The 17912-nt window shown below is 43.2% G+C and overlaps 1 protein-coding gene, 1 long non-coding RNA gene and 1 other non-coding gene across 52 annotated transcripts in view; all 3 read left to right on the top strand.

Moving 5' to 3' along the window:
- ATXN2 (ataxin 2) overlaps positions 1–17912 on the top strand; it is a 151989-nt gene that overhangs the window by 23193 nt on the left and 110884 nt on the right. The window lies entirely within an intron of this gene.
- LOC141408112 (uncharacterized) lies at positions 4830–17400 on the top strand. Its single transcript, XR_012420659.1, has 2 exons — positions 4830–4963; positions 17289–17400. It is a non-coding gene; the product is annotated as an uncharacterized lncRNA (long non-coding RNA).
- LOC123567760 (U7 small nuclear RNA) lies at positions 12724–12786 on the top strand. Its single transcript, XR_006690863.1, has one exon. It is a non-coding gene; the product is annotated as a U7 small nuclear RNA (small nuclear RNA).

Here is a 17912-nt window from a genome sequence, read left to right as displayed (position 1 = left end):
ATCTCCTGCCTCAGCAGGAGTGGGACTACAGCCACCTGCCACCACGCCTGGCTAATTTTTTGTATTTTTAGTAGAGACTGGGTTTCACTGTGTTAGCCAGGATGGTCTCAATCTCCTGACCTTGTGATCCACCCGCCTCGGCCTCCCGAAGTGCTGAAATTACAGGCATGAGCCACTGCGCCTGGCCTACCCTGTGTTTATTAAAAATACAGAAATTGGCTATTTGTGGTGGCACACCTATAGTCTCAGTGACTCAGAAGGTTGAGGCAGGAGATTCTCTTTTTTTTTTTTTTTTTTGAGACGGAGTCTCGCTCTGTCGCCCAGGCTGGAGTGCAGTGGCGCAGTCTCGGCTCACTGCAAGCTCCGCCTCCCGGGTTCACGCCATTCTCCTGCCTCAGCCTCCCGAGTAGCTGGGACTACAGGCGCCCGCCCCTGCGCCCGGCTAATTTTTTCTATTTTTAGTAGAGACGGGGTTTCACCATGGTCTCGATCTCCTGACCTTGTGATCCGCCCACCTCGGCCTCCCAAAGTGCTGGGATTACAGGCGTGAGCCACCACGCCCGGCCAGGAGATTCTCTTGAACCCAGGAGGCAGTGAGCAGAGATTGTGCCGGGGACTTCAGCCTGGGCGACAGAACGAGACTGCGTCTCAAAATAATAATAATAATTTGTTGAATATGTGACTATTGGTTTTATTTTTATTTTTATTTTTTGAGCTGGAGTCTCACTGTGTTGCCCAGGCTGAAGTACAGTGGTGTGCAGTGGTGCAATCTTAGCTCACTGCAACCTCTGCCTCCTGGGTTCAGGTGATTCTTCTGTTTCAGCCTCCCGAGTAGCTGAGACTACAGGCATGCACTTCTGTGCCTGACTAATTTTTGTATTTTTAGTAGAAATGGGGTTTCACCATGTTGGTCAGCCTTGTCTCGAACTCCTAGTCTCAAGTGATCTGCCTACCTCGACCTTCCAAAGAGGTGGGATTATAGGTGTGAGCCATGGTGCCCAGCCAGACTATTGGTTTTGTTTTGTTTTACTTTATTTTATTTTACTTTATTTATTTTAAGATGGAGTTTGTTTCTCTCTTGTCGCCCAGGCTGGAGTGCAGTGGCATGATCTCAGCTTACTGCAACCTCCGCCTCCCAGGTTCAAGCGATTCTCCTGCCTCAGCCTCCTAAGTAGCTGGGATTACAGGCACCCACCACCGTGCCTTGCTAATTTTTGTATTTTCAGTAGAAATGGGGTTTCACCATCTTGGCCAGACTGTTCTCAAACTCCTGACCTAGTGATCCACCCACCTCGGCCTCCCAAAGTGCTGGGATTACGGGCGTGAGCCATCGTGCCCGGCTGTTGGTTTTATTATTAGGCAGTAGGAGTTGACCCTGTCAAGAAAAAACTGTCATGTAGAAAGCATGGCATTTAGAGGCATACCATGTTTAATTCCATACCCTTTTTTTTATTTTTGGTATACCTCTTGCTTGTGAGGCTTGGGAATACAGTAGTGAATAAGCCAGATGAGGTCTCTCTCTTTCTGGAGCTTATGTGATAGTATAGACTAGACAGAAAGTTCACATTACCCCTGCCACCTTATGGTATTGAGGTGTTTGAGATGGTACTGTTTACTTCTGCCTCATAAAATCTTAAAAGGAGTTCTTTTAGATGAAGAGAAAAACAAAACAAAACAAAACCAGAAAAAAGAAAAACCATCTGAAGAATGGGTCTGGGTCATGTCTGTAAACCTCCCCACGCCATGGGGAGACTGAAGTGGGAAGGGTCAGGAGTTCAAGATCTGGCTGAGAAACATAACAAGACCCCATCTCTACAAAAAATATTTTTAATTAATGGGGGATGGCAGCACACACCTGTAATTTCAGCTACTCACGAGGCTGAAGCGAGAGGATTGTTTGAGCCCAGGAGTTCAAGATTGCAGAAGCTATGGTCACATCACTGCGTTCCAGCCCCTCTCATCAGCAGTCTGGTATGTTGCTAAGGGGCTTGTTCTTTTTAGTGCTTCAGGGACAGCCACTGGCTAGGCACAAAAATAAGTATGTTTGAGAAGCTTTCTGACCTCAGCTTGTAAAAATTGATTAGGGTCATAATTAAAAAGGAGGGAAACAGGATTGAGTGGACCGGGCCCTACCCTGAGTTTATTCTCCCAGGGCATACATAATCTCATGTGATTACCACATAGCCCTGTTAGATCATCCGTTATCCTGTCCCCATTTTACCCATGAGGAAATGAAGGCCCAGAGAGGTTAAGTGACCTATTCAGATTCACTCAAAGTGGCAGAGATGGAATGAATGAGTTACTATCATTGTGTTTTGGATCTCTGAAAGGTATATGCAAGTGAGAACAGGACAAGAAAACTAGTGATGGTATTAAAAAATGTTATGATTAGTTTCTTTTAATCAGTCAGGAACTTGAGTCACTAGCTTCTCTGGGTGAAGGACTATACTTCAACAATGTGAAAAATGGAAAGAAATGAGGAATTTTCGCTAGATGCAGTGGCTCACACCTATAATTCTAGCACTTTGGGAGGCCAAGGGAAGAGGACTGTTTGAGCTTAGGAATTCAAGACCAGCCTAGGCAACATAGTGAGGTCCCATCTCTACAAAAATAAATTAGCTGGGCATGGTGGTGGATGTCTATAGTCTCAGCTACTTGGGAGGCTGAGTCAGGAGGGTCACTTGAACCCAGGAATTCGAGGTTACAGTGAGCTATGATTGAGCCACTGTTTACCATCCCAGGTGACAGAGACCCTATCCCCCCACTGCCAAAAAAAAGGGAAGAAATAAAGAAAACGAGGAATTTACATTTGTGACAGATAGGGAATTTAGTTATTCATAGTCTATAAATGCTATAGGAAGTCTCCATACTTTTTTTTTTTTTTGGAGACAGAGTCTTGCTCTGTTGCCCAGGCTAGAGTGCAGTGGTGCGATCTCGGCTCACTACAAGCCCTGTCTCTCGGGTTCACGCCATTCTCCTGCCTCCGCCTCCCGAGTAGCTGGGACTACAGGCGCCCGCCACCGCACCCAGCTAATTTTTTGTATTTTTAGTAGAGGTGGGGTTTCACCGTGGTCTCGATCTTCTGACCTCGTGATCTGCCTGCCTTGGCCTCCCAAAGTGCTGGGATTACAGGCGTGAACCACCGCACCCGGCTGGAAGTCTCCATACTTTTTAACCCAATCTAAAAGGGTGAGGAAATATATAAGAATGTCTATTGATTATTAAAATTTTTTCTATATAAAACATTTTAGAAAAAAACTAGCATTTCTGAGCCAAGTGGTAGTAGTGGCCATTTTTTCTGAAGAAAAAAACCACATTTAGCTATCTATGATGTGAAAAGAGATGATGAACATTTTATTTATGTAATAAATGTTATGTAATAAAATAAATACCATTTATTGTGTGCCTATTAGGTTTCAGGAGAGCTGTGCCAAGAGCATTACTTGTATATCTTTTAAGTCTTATAACAGCCCAGCCTGTCAGACTGGTAGTGCCATATCCTTTTTACAGATGAGGAAGTGATGAATATGAGAAATTAAGGAAATTGCCCTTAGGTCAAAGAGATAGGAAGTGACAAAGCTGAGATTTTTAACCTTGTGAGATTTCAAAGTCTTTGCTTTTTAATAACTGTTCCACTGCCTGTAATATAGAGATATGACAAAAGCCACTAAAAATTAGTGAAGAAGACTGAGAGCAGTCGCTTATGCCTGTAATCCCATCACTTCGAGGGGCTGAGGCGGGTGGATCACCTGAGGTCAGGAATTTGAGACCAGCCTGGCCAACATGACTAAACCCCATCTCTACTAAAAATACAAAAAAATTAGCCAGGCGTGGTGGCAGGCACCTGTAATCTCAGCTACTTGGCAGACTGAGGCAAGGAGAATCGCTTGAACCTGGGAGGTGAAGGTTGCAGTGAGCTGAGATTGCTCCATTGCACTCCAGCCTGGGTGACAAAGCAAGACTCCATCTCAAAAAAAAAAAAAAAAAAAAAAAAAAGAAGAAAACAATCCAGTCAATATTGTCCACCATAAAATTTCTTCTGTCAACCATGCTTTAGTCCTGGCAGTTCTCTGCCAGTGAGTTTCAGTCAAAAAGTTTATTTATAATTCTTTTTTTTTTTTTTTTTTTAATTTTGAAATTTGGAAACAGCATCATAAATGATGGTTAGTTTTCTGCAGCTGCCTATTTTGGCAGATAGTCCATTGTTACTCATAATTAATTTGAACTAAAAGTAGTGTTGTACGATATCATGGGCTGTGAATGTGTTTGCGACTTGATCTAAGAACCCACACACCACTTAGGATGTTTTTGTAGGAAAATTAGAGTATGGAACTCACTTGTCCACGCTTTCCCTGTCTCAGTCCATTTTGGTAGGCTGCAAAGTCTGGGGCTAGAAGGACACTGAACAAGACTTCAGCAGTACGTGTTAGTCTTCCAGAGGGAATGAATGTAATAGTTGAGGAAATAATTTCTTTCCTTTGTGGCTTTATGCAAATTCCTGGCTATACTGTTATTTATTTGGGCCAAACAATAATATCAGGTGGTTGTACATTTTATTGTTAATTACTACGATACATTGATTTTATCCATGGGTTTAGCCTAGCCTACCTTTTGCTGTTAGGCTTCAACTCTACTTGTGTTGGGTAACCCCTCTGCTTAAAAATCACCCTATTCCCAAGCCTGAGGGAGTCTTCTCCACAGCTTTCTATGACCTAATCCAAGGCCTGGCAAACTTCATAAAGGGCCAGATAGTAAATTTGTGTTTTGTTTTGTTTTGTGTTGTTTTGAGATGGAGTTTTGCTCTTGTTGCCTAGGCTGGAGTGCATTGGTGCCATCTTGGCCCACTGCAGCCTCTGCCTCCCGGGTTCAAGCGATTCTCCTGCCTCAGCCTCTCAAGTAGCTGGGGTTATAGGCATGTGCCACCATGCTCGACTGATTTTTTTTTGTATTTAATAGAGATGGGGTTGATTCACCATTTTGGTCAGGCTGGTCTCAAACTCCCGACCTCAGATGATCCACCTGCCTCAGCCTCCCAAAGTGCTGGGATTACAGGTGTGAACCACCGTGCCCAGCCCGATAGTTAATATTTTAGGCTTTGCAGGCCATATATAGTCCCCTTTTTGTGAGTGTTTGCATGTTTTTCTTTACATACTTTAAAAGCTCTTTTTTTTTTGGAGACAGTATCTTGCTCTGTTGCCCAAGCTGGAGTGCAGTGGTACAATCTTGACTCACTGCAGCCTCTGCCTCCTGGGGTCAGGCGATTCTCCTGTCTCAGCTTCCTGAGTAGCTGGGATTACAGGTGCATGCTACCATGCCCGGCTAATTTTTGTATTTTTAGTAAAGATGGGGTTTCGCCATGTTGGCCAGGCTGGTCTCCTGATCTCAGGTAATCTGCCCACCTCCACTTCCCAAAGTACTGGGATTACAGGCGTGAGCCACCGCGCCTGACCTAAAAGCTCTTTACAGTGTAAAAAATGTTCTGAGCTTTAAGCCATATAAAAATAGGCCATAGGCCCATGGGCATTTGCTGACCCCTGGTAGAACTCCATTTTACCTTTCTGATCATGTTTCCCATTAACTCTTCAAAAATAAGACCTCCATTTAAATCAAGATGGTCTCCTTCCTCACTGCTTGTGGAGGTTCAGTGCCCAGCGTCTGCCTCTTGCTTGCTTCTCCATCCTTGTTCTGCCATTCGAGATCCTCATACTTACCCTTTAAGATCTAGCCCAAATCTTCCATGAAACTAATTCTAATAATTAAAAAGGAGTTCCTGGCCGGGCGCGGTGGCTCAGGCCTGTAATCCCAGCACTTTGGGAGGCCGAGACGGGCGGATCACAAGGTCAGGAGATCGAGACCATCCTGGCTAACACGGTGAAACCCCGTCTCTACTAAAAACACAAAAAATTAGCCGGGCGAGGTGGCGGCGCCTGTGGTCCCAGCTACTCGGGAGGCTGAGGCAGGAGAATGGCGGGAACCCAGGAGGCGGAGCTTGCAGTGAGCTGAGATCTGGCCACTGCACTCCAGCCTGGGCTACAGAGCGAGACTCCGTCTCAAAAAAAAAAAAAAAAAAAAAAAAAAAAAAAGAGTTCCTGTAGAACTTAACCTTGTCTGGTACAAGTTAGCTTTCTTATTCAATAGTAGCTTACTATAAATTACAAGAATAAAAAGATTACCATTTTCCCTCACACTGTTTTATGGAGAATGCCTAAAGTTATTTTTTCTTTTTACAGGTCAGTATTCCTATTTCGCATCCTAATCCCTTTTCCCAAATCTGAATTTTGGGATTGGAAGCTTGTGTTTGAGATCGTTATGATTTGACTTCTTTATTGTACACAGGAGCAGGGACTTTACAACTAGTATTCGCATCCCTGCTGCTTCATATTTGGTGATGTAAGGCGAGTTATTTTCACTTAGCTTAAGTTTCTTCCCCTGTAAAAAGGGGATGGAAGAGGATTAAATGAATTAAACGTGTAACACGCTTAAATCAGTGTCTGGCAAATAATAAGTGCTCAGTAACTTTTAGCTGTTCTTATTAGCGTGTTTGGAAACCAGTAGTAACTACACCAGCAAGTTAAGGTTGAAAAGTGGTATTGATGGGCTTGGGGTAGTACAGTATGAATGGATGCAGTTTAGCATTTCATTGAGTTTGTATATTCATTAATTCATTACACAGTTGACGCTGTCAGACTAGTACAGAGACAAAGATGAATGAAACATTATCTGTGCTTCCAGGTTACCCAATGTAGAGAAGGCAGGCGTGCAGATAGTTTAAACTGGTAGCACTGGGAGGGGACTGCCATGGGTGGGCAGTGAAGAAAAAGGGCTTCAAAATGGTGAGAGTTGAGAAGGATCTTCAAGGATGATACGCAGTTTTCAGTGAGGCCATGTAAGAGAGGAGGAAGTTCAGGCAGGGAAGAGTTTGTGCTAAACCACGGGGATGCTATATACTTGGTGTATGTAGAAAAAATTTGGTTCATAGTGTGATAAAAGAATTGGAGGGGGTCCTCACTAAAAGTAAGGAAACAAATTTGAAAGAATATGTTTCAGTTAGAAAATGAAATGAGCTTGAAGTAAACACTAATAAGGTTTTTAAAATATAAAATTTCAATGTATTTAAAAAGAGAACAGTTGGATGAATCTTATGTACCTGTCACTCAGCTTTAGCAATTATCAGTAAATGGCCAACCTTGTGTCAGCTATACTCTCCTCTCCTCCACTGATAGTCTTTTGAAGGGGAATACAGTTGTTTTGTGGCCTCCAGGAAGGGATACATTTATGAGCAATGGGTAGATCATTGGGAGAGACTTGAGTTTCCTGTCAGGAAGCATTGTTGGTGTGTAAGTCAGAGGTGATATGAATGCCGTGGAAGGTGGGTGGCTTGCTATCTGGAGAAATTGAGAAAATGGGAATGGGCACTGTCCAGTACTGTGGCTACTTCCACACATGGTTCTTTAAATTTAAAATTATGTTGAGTAAAATTTAAATATTTCAGTTCCTCAGCCATACTAGCCACATTTCAAGTGCTTAGCTGCCACATATGCCTAATGGCTACAATATTGGAGAACATGACATAGGACATTTTCATCATTGCACAAAGTTCTGTTGGACAGCATGGGACTAGAGCCCTAAGATCCTTTTCTACTGGAGTTGTTTGGATTTTTTGGTGTGTCTAGGTAGATCTAATTGTTCATGGCTTCATGACTAAGCCTCTTATCCCTTTCTCTAGAGAGACTCAAGGGGTAAAGGCACTGAAGGGGTAAAACTTCATATAAAGAGGGTGTGAGTGGTGGTGGTGGTGGTAAGACAGGGTCTTGCTCCGTCACTCAGGCTGGAGTTCAGTGGTGTGATCCTGGTTCACTGTAGCCTCGACATTCTGGGCTTAGTGATCCTCCCACCTCAGCTCCCAAATAACTGGGACTGTAGGCATGATCCACCACATCTGCCTAATTTTTAAATTTTTCTGTAGAGAAGAGGTTTCACCATGTTGCCCAGGCTGGTCTTAAACTCCTGGACTCACCTTGACCTCCCAGAGGGATTGCAGGTGTGAGCCACTGCAACTGGCCTTTTTTTCTCCTTTACTACTCTAGTTTATGCTGGAATATGAGGAAAATAATTATATTAGCTAGCAGTTATTAAGCACTTAACGTACCAGGCACTGTTTTAAGCTATGCTGTCTGTATGGAATATTACTTAATTTCCACAACCTTATGAGAAGATACTATTTTTTTTTCTTTTGAGAAGGTACTATTTTTATCTTCATTTCGTAGATGTTGAAATTGAAACACGGAGAGCTGAAGTCACAGGATTAAGGCCACAGAGCTGAGAAGTGATGGGGTCGGAATTTGAACCCAAGCAATTAATGCTGATATTAGTTCTTGTGTGAATGGTAATTGTTTTGAAACAATGATCCTAAATGATTATAATCTGGCAGTTCTGTGTGAATTTAGAGTTGCCTTCCCACCTCAGTTTGCTTAAAAAAAACAAAAAACCTCTAGCTTTACTATGTTTGGGTTGTCATGGCCCACCCCCTGCTGCCACTTCATTTGACTCATCTTTTTAGGGAGAAAATATTCAATAAGTGGTATAGGATTTCCCTTTCTAATAATAATTTAAACAGCAACAACAAGAAGCCTGAAATGGGAAGAACAAAATGACTCACCTAAGTGAGTTAACCTTGAGAGGTGGAACTTGATTTCTAGATTTTAGTTAATTGTCTAATTGATGTACTAAATATTAGTTACTTAAGTATTAAAGCAGGTAGACATAATAGTAGTTGGGGAGCTGCTGTAGATGGGATAGTTTGAGAAGGCCTCTCTCAGGAGGTGACATTTAAGTTGGTAACTAACAAGAAAGGGGCAGCCGTGTGAATAGCTGGAGGGAAGAGCATTCTTACAGTTTTACTGGAAGGGGGTTAGAGGTATGTAGTACCCTTATGCCAAAGAAAATTAGTTACTTCTATACAACCAGTGTGATTCTAGAAACCTGGATCAATGAAATATTTTGATTATATAAAAAAATCTGTTACCCAGACCTTGTTGAAATAGCATTAGAAACTACTGAAGGACATATAGAGGAGTAGTGTTGAAAAATGGTGATGGATGAGCAGAATGGTGAAAAATAAAAAGACATGAAGCTATATACTTATATTGTATGGTGACAGTACCAGTAGAAATTGCAGCGTTTTTTCCCCCCAATTTTTTTTTTGTTTGGTTTTTTTTTTGAGACGGAGTCTTGCCGTGTCACTCAGGCTGGAGTACATTGTCATGATATTGGCTTACAGCAACCTCCGCCTCCCGGGTTCAAGCGATTGTCCTGCCTCAGCCTCCCAAGTAGCTGGGATTACACGCGTGTGCCACCACGCCCGGCTAATTTTTTTATTTTTAGTAGAGAGGGGATTTCATCATGTTGGCAAGGCTGGTCTTGAACTCCTGACCTCAGACAATCCACCTTCCTTAGCCTCCCAAAGTGCTGGAATTACAGGTGTGAACCACTACGTCTGGCCTCCCCCAGTTGTTGAAACAATAATGGAAGGTAATTTTATTCTTAGATTATTTAATGTTTGTCAGTTATCAGGATGCATTAGATTGTTTGTATATATTGTTTTGCTTGTTAATTAACACAGTGAATAAGACAGACAAACATATGAAAATGTACGTTTATTTTTTGAGACAGAGTCTGTTGCGTAGGCTAGAGTGCAATGGCACAATCTCGGCGCACTGCAACCTCTGCCTCCCAAGTTCAAGCGATTCTCCTGTGTCAGCCTCTCGAGTAGCTGGAGCCACGAGTGCACGCCACCATACCCAGCTAATTTTTGTCTTTTTAGTAGAGATGGGGTTTCACCATGTTGGCCAGGCTGGTCTTGAATTCCTGACCTCAAGTTCTTTTTTTTTTTTTTTTTTTTTTTTTTTTTTTGAGATGGGGTCTCGCTCTGTCTCCCAGGCTGGAGTGCAATGGCGAAATCTCAGCTTACTGCAACCTCTGCCTTCTGGGTTCAAGTGATTCTCCTGCCTCAGCCTCCTGAGTAGCTGGGACTACAGGCACATGCCACCATGCCAGGCTAATTTTTGTATTTTTAGTAGAAATGGGGTTTCACCATATTGGTGAAGCTGGTCTTGAACTCCTGACTTCGTGATTTGCCTGCCCCAACCTCCCGAAGTGCTGGGATTACAAGCGTGAGCCACCGCACCTGGCCTGTTTCTGGAATGTTAATAATCTTGTTGTCATTTCAACAGTGCTCACAGCAGCTTCAACAGGTGTAGATTCCATCTTAAGAAACCACTTTCTTTGCTTATCCATAAGAAGCAACTCCTCATCTATTCAAGTTTTATCATGAGATTGCAGCAATTCAGTTATATCTTCTGACCCCACTTCTAATTTTAGTTCTCTTGCTTTTTTTTTTTACCACATCTGCGGTTACTTGCTCTACTGACGTCTTGAACCCCGCAAAATCATTCATGAGGATTATAAGCAATTTCCTGGCTGGGCACAGTGGCTCACGTCTGTAATCCCAGTACTTTGGGAGGCCAAGGAGGGCAGATCAGCTGAAGTTAGGAGTTCAAGACCAGTCAGACAAACGTCGTGAAACCCCGTCTCTACTAAGAATACAAAAATTAGGCAGGCATGGTGGCGGGAACCTATAATCCCAGCTACTCGGGAGACTGAGGCAGGAGAATCGCTTAAACCTGAGAGGCGGAGGTTGCACTCCAGCCTGGGCAACAGGAGCGAAACTCCACCTTTAAAAAAACAAACAAACAATTTCCTCTAAAACTCTGCTAATATTGATGTTTTAACCTCCTCCCATGCTCATGGATGGCATTTTCCTTGGCATCTAGAATGATGAATACTTTTCAGAAAGTTTTCAATTTATTTTGCCCAGATCCATCAGAGAATGACTATGAATGGCAACAGTAACCTTACAGAATATCTTTCTGTCTTTCTCTTTCTCTTTCTCCCTCTCTCTTTCTGTCCCTCTCTCTCTCTGTCTCTCTTTCTCTCTCTCTCTCCTCCCCTCCGCCCCCCTTTTTTTGAGACGGAGTCTCGCTCTGTCCCCCAGGCTGGAGTGCAGTGACGCCATCTCAGCTCACTGTAAGCTCTGCCTCCCGGGTTCACACCATTCTTCTGCCTCAGCCTCCCGAGTAGCTGGGACTACAGGTGCCCGCCACCATGCCCAGCTAAGTTTTTGTATTTTTAGTAGAGACGGGGTTTCACTCTGTTAGCCAGGGTGGTCTCGATCTCCTGACCTCGTGATCCGCCCGCCTCGGCCTCCCAAAGTGCTGGGATTACAGGTGTGAGCCACCACGCCCAGCCCCCTCCCCTTCTTTTTGAGGCAGCATCTCACTCTCTGTTGTCCATACTGGAGTGCGGTGGCATGATCTCAGCTCACCGCAACCTCCGCCTCTTGGGCTCAAGTGACTTGGGAGTAGCTGGGATTACAGGCGCCCACCACCACTTCTGGCTAATTTTTGTATTTTTAGTAGAGATGGGGTTTCACGATGTGGGCCAGGCTGGTCTTGAACTCCTGGCCTCAAGTGATCCACCTGCCTTGGCCTCCCAAAGTGCTGGGATTATATGTGTGAGCCACTACGCCTGGCCTAATTGACCTAATTTCAATATTGTTGAGTCTCAGGGAATAGAGAGGCACGAGGAGAAAGGAGAGAGACAAGCTGACTGCTGGTTCGTGGAGTAGTCATAACACACAGCATTTATTAAGATTGCTGTCTTATATGGACAGTTTGTGGTGCCTTAAAACAAATCAGGGTAATGTCAACGATTACTGATTGCAGATTAGAGATTACTATAACAGACACAATAATAATTGTAAATTATTATTTACAATTATTGTAAAATACAATCTGTATTCTAACAGGTACAATTGTAAAGTATTACAATTGGGCAAAGTTTGATAATATTGTGAGATTTATGAAAATGTGGCACAGTCGCAAAGAAGGCACATGTTACTGGAAATACGGCACTAATGGACTTGCCCGACTCTAGGTTTCCACAGACTTTCAGCTTGTCAAAAATGCAGCATCTGTGAATTTCAATAAAGCAAAGCAGAATAAAATGAGGTGTGCATGTATTGCCATCATATGTACACTAGTAAAATACCGTTTTTTCTTCAGTAGGTGGATCAACCTCAAATTTTAATATGAAGCATTACTTTTTTTTTTTTTTTTTTTGAGACGGAGTCTCGCTCTGTCGCCTAGGCTGGAGTGCAGTGGCAGGATCTCAGCTCACTGCAAGCTCCGCCTCCCGGGTTCACGCCATTCTCCTGCCTCAGCCTCCCGAGTAGCTGAGACTACAGGCGCCCGCCACCTCGCCCGGCTAGCTTTCTGTATTTTTTAGTAGAGACGGGGTTTCATCCTGTCAGCCAGGATGGTGTCGATCTCCTAACCTTGTGATCCGCCCGTCTCGGCCTCCCAAAGTGCTGGGATTACAGGCTTGAGCCACCGCGCCCGGCCATGAAGCATTACTTAAATGAGAACATGGGGACTTTCATGACATTTCTTACTTGTGTGTGCATTAAATTTCCATGAAAATAATTTAATGCTATCCAGCAGTTTATTTTAGAAGTAAGTACTGGAGGCTAGGCATGGTGGCTCATGCCTGTAATCCCAGCACTTTGGGAGGCTGAGGTAGGAGGATCACTTGAGTTCAGGAGCTGGAGACCAGCTTGGGCAATGTAGTGCGACCCCGTCTCTACAAAAGAGAAAAGAAGTACTAGAGTGTTACAGCTCTTACAGAGTTTGTCTAGCAGGTTTTCCAGTCTTTACCAGAAATGCCCCCATGCAGAAGTAGTAAATACTGATTCATGTAAAATAATAAACAACTTTATCTTTCATTTTTTTAAAAAAAGGGTCTTGTAATGTTGCCCAGACTGGCCTTTAATTCCTGGGCTCAAGCGATCCTCTCATCTGAGCCTTGTGAGTAGCTGAGACTACAGGCTGCACTACTGCACCTGGCTCTGCTTGATTTTTAATTGTTGTGTTGCTGTTGCAGCTATGGTTTCTTTTTTTTTTTTTTTCTTCAGTGCAAGGATGGGCAAACTTTTTATGTAAAGTCTCAGATAATAAGTATTTTAGGCTTTAAGGCCATATAACTTCTCTGTTGCATATCCTTTTTTCTTTAAACAATCCTTACTATTTTTTTTCTTCCATTTCCCCTCAAATTCCTTTTACCATAAGCAACTCTTGAATAACTTAAAAATCATTCTTAGTCCAGAAGCCAGACCAAAACAGGTTGTGGGCTGTAGTTTCCTGACCCCTGACTTAAAGATTGATTGCTTTGAAATGGAAAGTTGTGGGGGTTTTTTTGAGATGAAGTCTCACTCTGTCGCCCAGGCTGGAGTGCAGTGGCACGATCTCGGCTCACTGCAAGCTCTGCCTCTTGGGTTCACGCCATTCTCCTACCTCAGCCTCCCAAGTAGCTGGGACTACAGGCATCTGCCACCACGCCCGGCTAATTTTTTGTTTTTTTAGTAGAGACGGGGTTTCACTATGTTACCCAGGATGGTCTCAATCTTCTGACTTCGTGATCCACCCGCTTCAGCCTCCCAAAGTGCTGGGATTACAGGCGTGAACCACCACGCCTGGCCTGAAATGGAAAGTTTTTAACTTTCTTCTTTTTTTCTTTCCCCTGTTCTGATTGGGCTGTTAATTCATTGGATATTTACTGAGTGTATATCATATGAGGCATGATTCCTCTGCTAATTTTGGTAGTGGTAGAAAGATACTTTCGCCAAGCTTGGTTGTTCAGGTTTTCATTTGTCCAAGAGTTCCTGACCAAGTGTAAATGGATGTTGAAATCAAGTTGTTTCTTTGGCCACACAATGTGCCTTTGTGGCTATATCTATGTGCTTCTGGTGCCTCCTTTTAATTTTCACAAAGACACTGCTTGCCAACCACACTGTTTTCCCTAATGTGGGGCTATGACCCCCTGGAAGAGGCATCATTTTCTGATTTTCACAGAAGCATAATACGGTCAGGTGATGGTCCTGAGTAGTGGGCATATGACAGATACACTGGTAATTATAATACAGATCTAAACTGGAGAGTTGAAAACAGCATTGTGTATTTGATTGAGATAATCTAAGGAAGGCTTCCTGAAAAGATGGCATTTGAGTTTCAAGGCTGAGTAGGATTAAGTATTATTACTTAAAAAATGTGTTGGACAGTGCACTAAGTAGAGTTAACAAGTCATATCACTTACAGTTTCCAATTAAAAATATTTTGCTTACACATAATTTTAGACTTTTAGAAAAATTGCAAAGATACTACAAATAATTCTCATATATTTCACCTACATTCTTCAAGTAACATTTTACCATATTCACCTTTACGTTTTCTCTGTATTGGTATTTGTATATATAAGGTTTAATGTAAAATAAAAATTACCTTATTAAACATATGAGAGACATGATGCTTCTTTAGCCCTAAATACTTCAAATTGTATTTCCTAATAACAAGGGCATTCTATTTCAAAACCACAGTACAGTTTAAGGAGATTAATATGTGTCACACTGTTATGCTGTTTACAGACCTTTTCTTCTAATGTCCTTTAAAACAGTCAACAAATCAACATTTTTTTCTGGTCCGAGAACCAGTAAATACATATATTCTACATATATGTATATGCGCTATGTGTACATATATATGTATTCTATATATCTGTATTTTACATATATATGTACCTATATATATGTAGAATATATATATTTACTCCCCCTGTCCAAGAACCAATCCAGGATTGTTACCTTCAGTTATCGTGTATCTTTGGTCTCCTTTAATCCATAGCAGTTCCTTTGTCTTTTATGACTTGACACTTTTGAAGATTATAGGTTATTTTGTAGACTGTCTCTCAATTAGGGTTTATTTTAGGTTTCCTTATCATTAGATTCAGATATTTATTTTTGGCAGGAATACAACAGAAATGATTTGTGTGTTTTTCTCATTGCATGATATCAGAAAGTGCATTATATATATTTGTCCCATTACTGGGGTTGTTAACTTTGATCACTTGGTTAGGGTTGTGTCTACTAAGTTTCTTCACTATAAAGTTATTTTTCACTTTGTCATTTCATCAGTATCTTGTGGGGAGTTACTTTGTGGTTATATAAATACTCTGTTTCTACTTTCCCTTACTATATTTAGCGTCTATGAACACTTTGCCTGAAACAGTTATTTACTATGGTGTTACCAAGTGGTGATGCCCCTTTCTTCCATCACTCTGTGTACATTTTTTTTTTTTTTTGAGACGGAGTTTCCCTCTTATTGCCCAGGCTGGAGTGCAGTGGCGCAATCTCAGCTCATTGCAACCTCTGCCCCACCAGGTTCAAGCAATTCTGCGTCAGCCTCCTGAGTAGCTGGGATTACAAGCATGTGCCACCTCGCCCGGCTAATTTTGTATTTTTAGTAGAGATGAGATTTCTCCATGTTGGTCAGGCTGGTCTCGAACTCCTGACCTCAGGTGATCCGCCCGCCTGAGCCTTCCAAAGTGCTGGGATTACAGGCGTGAGCCACCACACCAGGCCTCCTTTTTCTCTTTTTTAAGAGATAGAGTCCTTTGTCATCAAGGCTAGAGTGCAGTGGCATGATGATAGTTCACTGCAGCCTCAAACTCCTGGGCTCAAGTGAACCTCCCACCTGTAGCTGGGACTACAGACACCCACATAACACCTGACTGTTTTTTAAAACTGTGTTAGAGATGGAGACTTGCGAAGTTGATTGGGATGGTCTTGAACTCTGAGTCTCAAGTGGTCCTTCTGCCTCAGTCTTTGGATTAGTTGGCATTACAGGCGTGAGCCATTGTACCTGGCAAGTGAATATTTTCTTTCTTTTTTTTTTTAAGATGGAGTCTGGAGGCCGGGCATGGTGGTTACACTTGTAATCCCAGCACTTTGGGAGACTGAGGTGGGTGGATCAAAAGGTCAGGAGATTGAGACTATCCTGGCTAGCATGGTGAAACCTTGTCTCTACTAAAAATACAAAAAATTAACTGGGCGTGGTGGCATACGCCTGTAGTCCCAGCTACTTGGGAGGCTGAGGCAGGAGAATCGCTTGAACACTGGAGGTGGAGGTTGCAGTGAGTCGAGATCACGGCACTGCACTCCAGCCTGAGCGACAGAGGGAGATTCTGTCTCAAAACAAAAACAAAAACAAAAATGGAGTCTTGCTCTGTCGCCCAGCCTGCAATGCAGTGGCATGATCTTTGCCTCTGAGTTCAAGTGATTCTTGTGCCTCAGCCTCCTGAGTAGCTGGGATTATAGACATGTGCCACCATACGTGGCTAATTTTTGTAGTTTTAGTAGAGATGGAGTTTTGCCGTGTTGGCCAGGCTGGTCTTGAACTCCTGACCTTAGGTGATCCACCTGCCTTGGCCTCTTGAAGTGCTGGGATTACAGATGTGAGCCACTGCGCCTGGCCAAGTGAATATTTGCTAATGTAGCATTTTTTATGATTTTTTTTTTTTTTTTTTTTTTTTTTTTTTTTTTGAGATGGAGTTTTGCTCTTGTTGCCCAGGCTGGAGTGCAGTGGCACGACCTTGGCTCACTGCAACCTCCACCTCCTGGGTTCAACAGTTCTCCTGCCTCAACCTCCCGAATAGTTGGGATTACAGGCGTCCGCTACCACACCTGGCTGTTTTTGTATTTTTAGTAATGATGGAGTTTCAGCATGTTGGCCAGGCTGGTCTTGAACTCCTGACCTCAGGTGATCCACCTGCCTTGGCCTCCCAAAGTGCTGGGATTAAGGCATGAGCCACCATGCCCGACCAGAGACTGTTCTTTTTTTTTTTTTTTTCTTTTGAGGCAGAGTCTCGCTCTGTTGCCCAGGCTGGAGTGCAGTGGCACGACCTTGGCTCACTGCAACCTCCACCTCCTGGGTTCAACAGTTCTCCTGCCTCAGCCTCCCGAATAGTTGGGATTACAGGCGTCTGCTACCACACCTGGCTAAGTTTTTGTATTTTTAGTAATGATGGAGTTTCAACATGTTGGCCAGGCTGGTCTTGAACTCCTGACCTCAGGTGATCCACCTGCCTTGGCCTTCCAAAGTGCTGGGATTAAGGCGTGAGCCACCATGCCCGGCCAGAGACTGTTTTTTTTTTTTTTCTTTGAAGGCAGAGTCTCGCTCTGTTGCCCAGGCTGGAGTGCAGTGGCGTGATCTCGACTCACTGCAAGCTCCGCTTCCTGTTTTCACACCATTCTCCTGCCTTAGCCTCCCAAGTAGCTGGGGCTACAGGTGCCCACCACCACGCCTGGCTAATTTTGTTTTTGTGTTTTTAGTAGAGATGAGGTTTCACCGTGTTAGCCAGGATGGTCTCCATCTCCTGACCTCGTGATCCACCCGTCTTGGCCTCCCAAGGTGCTAGGATTACAGGCGTGAGCCTCTGCACCCGACCGAGACTGTTCATTTTTATTCATACTTTATTCCCTCTGTTCTTTGGATTGCATAATCTGTCTCAGTCTGCAAAATTGTTATTTCGTCAGTTCAAATCTGTTTAGTTCTCTAGTGAATTTTTCATTTTAGTTAGTGTATTTTCAACTTGACTTCCATTTGGTTTCTTTAAAATAATTTCTCTTTATTAATATTCTTTATTTGATGCAATATGATAATCATATCTTTTTTTTTTTTTTGGATGGAGTCTTGCTCTGTCATCCAGGCTGGATCTTGGCTCCCTGCAACCTCTGCTTCGTGGATTCAAGCGATTCTCCTGCCTCAGCCTCCCAAGTAGCTGGGACAACAGGTGCATGTCACCACACCCAGCTAATTTTTGTATTTTTAGTAGAGATTGGGTTTCACCGTGTTAGCCAAGATGGTCTCAATCTCCTGACCTTGTGATCAGCCCACCTTGACCTTCCAGCGTGCTGGGATTACAGGCATGAGTCACTGTGCCTGGCCAATCATACCTTCTTTTAC

Source organism: Macaca fascicularis, chromosome 11 (assembly GCF_037993035.2).
Source record: "Macaca fascicularis isolate 582-1 chromosome 11, T2T-MFA8v1.1".
In the NCBI taxonomy this organism is placed as follows: domain Eukaryota; kingdom Metazoa; phylum Chordata; class Mammalia; order Primates; family Cercopithecidae; genus Macaca; species Macaca fascicularis.
This window is presented reverse-complemented; position numbering and strand designations above follow the sequence as displayed.